This window comes from Mytilus galloprovincialis, chromosome 2, assembly GCF_965363235.1.
Source record: "Mytilus galloprovincialis chromosome 2, xbMytGall1.hap1.1, whole genome shotgun sequence".
NCBI classification, from domain to species: Eukaryota; Metazoa; Mollusca; class Bivalvia; order Mytilida; family Mytilidae; genus Mytilus; species Mytilus galloprovincialis.
In genome coordinates this window covers 47506842-47514175 of record NC_134839.1, presented here as the reverse complement: position 1 = coordinate 47514175, position 7334 = coordinate 47506842, and the positions used below count along the sequence as shown (strand labels likewise).

General features: G+C 32.3%; 1 long non-coding RNA gene across 1 annotated transcript; it reads left to right on the top strand.

The window, feature by feature from the left end:
• Positions 1-1435: 1435 nt before the first annotated feature.
• Positions 1436-4199, top strand: LOC143063715 (uncharacterized). The gene is made up of 2 exons (XR_012975083.1): positions 1436-1694; positions 3226-4199. It is a non-coding gene; the product is annotated as an uncharacterized LOC143063715 (long non-coding RNA).
• Positions 4200-7334: the final 3135 nt, after the last annotated feature.

Sequence of the window (7334 nt, the reverse complement as noted above, 5' to 3'; positions counted from 1 at the left end):
AGTTTACATTTTGTATATCCTTTACTTATATGTGTGTCTTTGCTTATTGTAATTGATAGTACAGTTTGTTATAAAGCATTAATGATATCTGACAATCAATACCAGTGTACAGTTATATGTCATTGCTGTTCATATTTTATTTTAGGTATTAAGGTGTATTATTTTCTTGGACCATTAAGGTGTATTATTTTCTTGGACTATTAAGGTGTATTATTTTTTTGGGCTATTTTCAATCTCGGTCTATTTCTGATGTTTATTCTTACATACTTTTGATTTTTTAACCCTATATGCTAACGTTGCCTATGTAAATTTTATAATTGATTGTATGCACATTGAACAACAAATTTATGTCACGTATACAATTTTCTGACGTCAGACACTCAAAATCAATGAACGTGTTCACTAGTAGCACGATTTCAGTCTGAAACGGTCATTTCGGTCTGATCGTATCTTAATTGACTGGATTTACCGCTAGAGGAAAACGTCAAGATTTGTCAGATCGTTCAGTCTCCATTCGGATCGATAGTCTCATTAGGTAAATTAGTCCCGTTAAGGCATGTCAAGATATTTAAGACTGTATCTTCTAGCGAGCTGTTTAGATCCGTTAAGACCGTGTCAGACCAAAACAGACCATGGATACAAACTGACGTCAAGATGTTGTCAGACCGTGTCCAGTCGTGTTCAGATTTTAATAATTTGGACACAAAACGAGTGAAACTTTCCCATTATTTATCAGGGGTTGCTCCCCTTTCAAGAATAAAATAAAACTGTGAAAGAAGACGATTTTTTTAACTGAAAGTCTACCACGTCCCCTTAATCATGTTATTTAAATAAAACAAATATTCAATTTTAATTCTAACTTCTTCCTATTTAATTATTTAACACTGTTTTATAATTATATAAATAAAAAAAGTAGCTCAAAGTCATACTGCTGCACAAATCGCCGCGAATTGACTAAAAAAAATCAACAGATTGCCGAAATAATATTTGATTATTGAATATAAGCACCTGAACCTTTGTATTTAATGGTTTACAAGTGATTGCAATACGTTTTATATGCAATTACAGACTGCCGTACGTGGTGAAGAATTTGTCATTCATTTTTACACCCTTATTTAATAATAACGGATGTCGGCCGTGAACACTTGAAAACTTTATTTTTGCCAGACTCATGCGTTTGACTTTCCATCTTTATTTTTTAATGTGTCTATAATTCGAGAGCCTTTTGTAAAAAAAACTACATACCAGAAGCCTTCGTTAAAAAATAAAGTTTGAATATTATAGCAGAAAAAGGCTTATAAATTCATTCAAATTTATATTTGAAATAGGATAAATAATCAAGAAAATGTTTATAAATACGTCAGACACTGTACTTAAAGTACATTTAAAGACCAGGTTACATATATATTAAATGCATACAGCATCATAAAGCTGGTTTAATTTGAATGACTATCCATTAGGGACATTTTTCGACGATAATTAATCAAATCTGACAAGTTTAATTAAAAACGGAAAATAATTCTTCGCCCGTAAACGATTTAACGTTACCGTACCCTCTTTATTTTTGTTGCATTCATGTCGCATGTGTGTCGGCAGTGTCAGCGCTTCTAATAGCTAACTTATTTTACATAAAATTGTTGACATGGTAGAAGGAAACTATAGTACAATATAAGCTGAGCTGGAAATTGCAATTGGTGAGTAGAAATGAATATTTTAATACATGTCTATCAGAATAATCATTGATTATGGATCATCACCCAAGAATTTGAAGGAAAAATGTTCACATTTGTTAAATTTGTGCATACAGGTATGAATCGACGTTCCAATACTCCACACTCTTGGATAGTAGCCTGTTCAAAGGCAAAGTAAGAATGTGGGCTTGTTAAAAAATTGTTCCTGTGATTGGACCCCCCCCCCTTTTTCATGTTTTTTGGAAGATCAATGCATGATTTAAAAAGTTACATATAAACTAGTATGGTTTAAACCTCCTTTTAAAAATGGCGGGATCCACCCCTGTTTATTGCCTAACATGCATTGACATGTGGGGTATTCACAATGGTATGGTTGTGCGGGATGGCCTATACAACAGTTACAAGACCTAAACCCCTGATCGAGTAATCCTATATATTGTATGTTAACATGGTTAATGTATTGATAACTGTCACGTCCTAAATTTGCATGAAATATTTGTCACTTTTTTTTATTAACCAATAACCAACCAATCTTCACATGTTACCATGTAGTCCGAGACAAGCTTGTCTGGCAAAACAGCCGTTTGGACGTCAGAGTAATCTCAGACTAGTTACGACGATGATATACCTATTTATATAGCCACTGGTGGGTGATGTACAATAATTATAATTTGTCACATATGTGTTATGAATACCTTCAACATGTTCAAGGCTTGGGTTTATATATATGCAATAACCTCAAAATTGCCCGGGGCAAAAAAAAGAGTATATTGATATTGTGCCCTGACATGCCTGATTCCAAATGATGAGACGACATTGCGTCCTTAACAATAATTTTTAACACTTTTCATCTTTTGTGATAAGAAATTTAAGATTTTACCGGGTATGATTCATTATTTTGTTATAAATGATTTGTTATGCTCTAAATTTTGTAGAACTTAAATATATGTTATAACAAGAAAAAGAAATTATGTTGAAATTTTTATTTTTATCTTTTGTATATTAATTATTATTCACTGTCATGACTGTCATGACTAAATAAAAATTAGATCCCACGCATGCGCGGCATAGTTACTGTAAATAAGTGCCGGACACGTTATCATCAGTATGTTGATGGATTATAAAGAAGAAGAAGAATCTATTTGCTTTGTCACCATGTCACGTTGGTAGTAATATTCAACAAATTCTATTTTAAAATAAAAAAGTATTATAAATTGATCACAACAAGTATAGTGCTATACAATGCTATGGCCTCTATTAGACAACAGTAACCCTTCAATGAAGTATACACCTAAGAAAACATTGATGTAGAAAGAGAGAACATTTTGTTTTAGAAATAGAACCTCAAAAAAGGGTTTTATTCTTCTTCTCATAAGGGACTTATCAATTAAATTGTATTAGTCATAAATTCATTTCTTTACATCATTAAACTTTGTTGTCAAGCAAATTATGATTGCTAGTTTTTCTTGTAGATAAATTATACAAGTTTATATATAATAAATACTTTATTCTTAATGTATGTTTTTTTTTGTAGATAAGATATCACATTGGTTTGAGACTTTGAGCATGATTCCCAGCCAGATTATGAAGCGGCATATATCATGTATATCAATGTATATATAGGAAATATATAGTGTCACTAAGTTACTCTCATATGGTACCTCATTTGTACCTGTAGCTATAAATTGTGAAATGGTGGATTCATTCATAATTTTGTGTTACTTATTGGTTTGGAAATAACGTTGATAGAGCTAACAGCATTATGTCATGATGTACAGTTGATGGGATGATCTGATTGGACAAAAAGAGAATTGTGAATTGAACAAATAGCAAACTTACAATTCATAGAAAAAATGTAGGAAATACAATGTACTACATTACTTGGTGACAGAGCATACATTTGATATATATATATATATATTTGAAATAAGTAATATTAACAATTTGAAATAAAGAGAATTTAAAGTTTTCTAGGAATATTAGTAGTGCATCATATCTTAATTCCATGATTATCTTGGATAGTTATATCATTAAGAATAGAAAATTGGAATAATGGAAATTTCTAGTTTCAGTGAATATCAATCATTGTCAATACTAAACGTGCAGCATCATGATCATACATCATCTGATTCACCTTGGATAATTATTCATTTGAAATAAGAATTTGGATATAATAAGAGTTTCTATGCTGCCATTGCTATTGTTGGTTACATGTACCACCAGGGAGTGTTAAACCTCCTTTACTTTCCATGAGGGTCTGTCACGGTCCATCACTATTGGTTAGTGTCATATATATGCATGATGATGGAAGTTTTTACCAACCTAGACAAGCTTTAGTTTACAGCCCTGGCATGGTTGTTGGTTAGAGTCGAATGACAGCTTGCTGTATAGTTATAATAGTCTGAATGTATCTACATGTATTTTAATAATCTTCTAAATTACTGTTCATTCTGAAACTGGCATTTTATAATAGTAGTCAAACATATTAAACAATACATGTACTTCAAAGTATCATTTTATTTTGTCTCGCCTTACACAAAAGTCATGAAAGTTGGTTGTATACAAGAAATTTGTATTACAGTCTTGGGGTGATGATGTAAGCTATTTTATAGAGCTTTACATTTTAAAAGCTAAAAGAGCTGGATGTTTCTTGTCTTGTATTCAGATGCTAGTAGGTAATTAATATGTTATGATGTTTCAGTTTGCCATTATATGTACATTGCACCTGACCCCATTTTCATGGTTCAATGACTGCATGTAAAATATACTGTTACTTAATCAATGAAATGCTCTTTTATACTGTATATTTTATATATGTAATTGGATACATTTTATTGTATATGAGTATCTTGAAAGATCTACTTGTCTATCAGGTTGGGTTGGCCTGACCTTGACCTTCATGGATAATTTAAGTGATTAAGGTTATTTCAGTTTGATACAATGTTAACATGGTTAGGTTATCCAATAAAAAGACAGGAAATAAGTCGGTGAACCAAAAAGTTCAAATCTAATTGAAAATTAAAGTGCCCATGAACTCACTGATCATGCACGAGTGATTCTATTCATAAAAAGTGTCCGTGTAACAATTAAGAAGAGTCTGTGTATCATCGAAAAAGAGTCTGTGTAACACCCCTTAATGTACTGTTTTTCTATAGCTCTGCAAGGGGGGGGGGGTCAAAGTCGTTCAAAGGTCACTGTACGGCCTTTAACAATGAGCAAAATCCATACAGCATTCTAGTACGGCATACGTTTTACCTCAGCGAACTCACTGTCTTGGTGATGTATCAATCATTTGCTTCAGGTCGATCCATTTCGCATCTCGTCATGAATATGCGTGATATATTTGCCACTGGACATTAAGGGAGCAATCAATTTATCAGTTTCATTTAGTGATGCATGCTAATTATATATAGTTCTCAAATGATAATTGTCTAAAACTGTTTCCATTTTTGTGTATTTTATTTTTTAGCGTAAATTTTAGAATTTCTTTCCGAATCTTTCTCTTTGCATTTATTTGTTTGTAAACATTTAATAAAGTAGTCCATGTCAGGGGTTAGATTGTATACAGCCAATCTAGGACCAGGGCAGTAGAACAGAAAACAGTCTCCATTGTATACATACATATGCATTTATGTTGAAGCGTAAAACAACGACATGTAGTTGAGCTCGTTTTGGTGAAACAATTACTGTCAAATCTTTATATATATATATCTGGTAAAGTTGTCATAAAAGCAAAAACGGACGAAAAAGTTGGCAACAATTTATAATAAGACTAAACTTATTTTGGCCGTTTCGTTTCTTCTAAAGTGTTAAATTCAAGTTGACAACCATGCGACTGGCTTACTTGGAGATTCAGGTGACCTTTTTCGTTTTTTAGAAATTTCAATCAAAGTTCGTATATCCCTTCAACGATTTATTCACTTTTTTTTTAACGTATAGATAGCGCGAAACTCTCACTACACCATGCATAGACTATTTTTTTTTCGACCAAATGCGGCTGCTTATTTATACAACCGAACAACCAAACGTCCGCACCCAATTTTAGCAAAGATATACTGTCGAACGGGAGATGTGAATATTTCTATACCCAATCAATCATTTGGTTTTGAAAACAATTTTAAAGGTATACATTAATACGACATCAACCCAACGACACATATCAATCAAAACATTAAGAGTCAACACACAGATTTTTGTTATAGAAAGAAACCTATACAGAATAAAAAGCCTAAACCGCAACAAGACTAAATAATACGGGAGCAGTGATTTTTTTTAGACAAAAATGCAAGTGTTCCGTAGAAATATTTCACGTACCATTTTTTTTTTTTTTCGATCGTTGAAAATTATAGCAGGTGTGATATAAATCAGTAGATTCAGGCCAAAACTATAATATGGAAATATAATATGAAAATTAAGCCTGCTTTGTACTAGACCGACACACTGAGATGGATTTTTAACGTGTAAGTTCACAAGCTAACAGTTCGAAAGAAAGAAAAAAACTCTTTGTTAGACCCGTTTGGGATTCGGACTAAAGTCCTCTCGCTGTTGAGGTGAACTTATTCTCACGAGACCAACCAGTAGAGAGGTCGCATAGTCATACCATGGAAGTATTATATTGACGTCAATATAATACTTCCATGGTCATACCAAAAACTCGAGCATAATAAACAATACAGTTTAACAGAATTATCACCGTTACTAATGCGATTTTAAAGTCATGATCTTATCTAAATTAGATACCGTTATGTGATGTTGGTATCTACACGTATGAATAGAGATGGCCGACATCAGAGTAGATTGAGAGGACCATCGCTCTCTGCAAATTGAAAACTCTTCCTCAATGATGTTAGTGGTCCCACTGTAGCGAGCTGTTGCAAGGCTAAATTTCTATCCTTATTAAATCTTCTCTCATTATTCAGTGGTTACCGTATTTCAAGTTTACTTTTAATCTTATTGTCGAACGACTATTTGAAGTGCTTCCTATTATATTTAAAACTTGTGTTCTCGTTATGAACACGAATGAAATATTTGCCACTGGAGGTGACTGAGGCAAACAACAATGAATCACCATCACTAAAATATAAGTATTTGTTCTCACAAAATACTTTGTAATTAATTAGAAGAATGATGACAATTTCTCATCTATTCACGTTTTGATCGAGCCGCTTCAACCTCAAATCTTGCTGCATTGTTTTACATTTAGGCTACTAGTATTAAATACTATTGTATTCATTGAAGTTTACATGCGTCAGTCAGGGGTACTACTTGTACAAGTGTATTTTATTTACTTAAAGAAGTGAAAAAAAATATACACATATAAGTAAATAAATAATGTTTGAATAATCTCCCCTTAATTTTCTGAAAAATTTACTTATACAAGTAAATTTTTCTTACAATCCCACAAAAATCCTCAAGTTTTGAGATGTAAAATCATGCCTTTAATAATTTTTCCCAGGTTTGCTCAAATTTTTTCCTTAAAGTTCAATGTTTCATCTCATTAATTCATCAAAGAAACTGATTGAGCAAAGATCTTGTATATTTGCGCAAGGCAATCAAAAATTGCTCCTTTGGGGCTTGTAAATGAGCAGTGTTAAGAAGATAACAGACAAATGGGACTTTCATTGTCCATGAAATTACACTTGA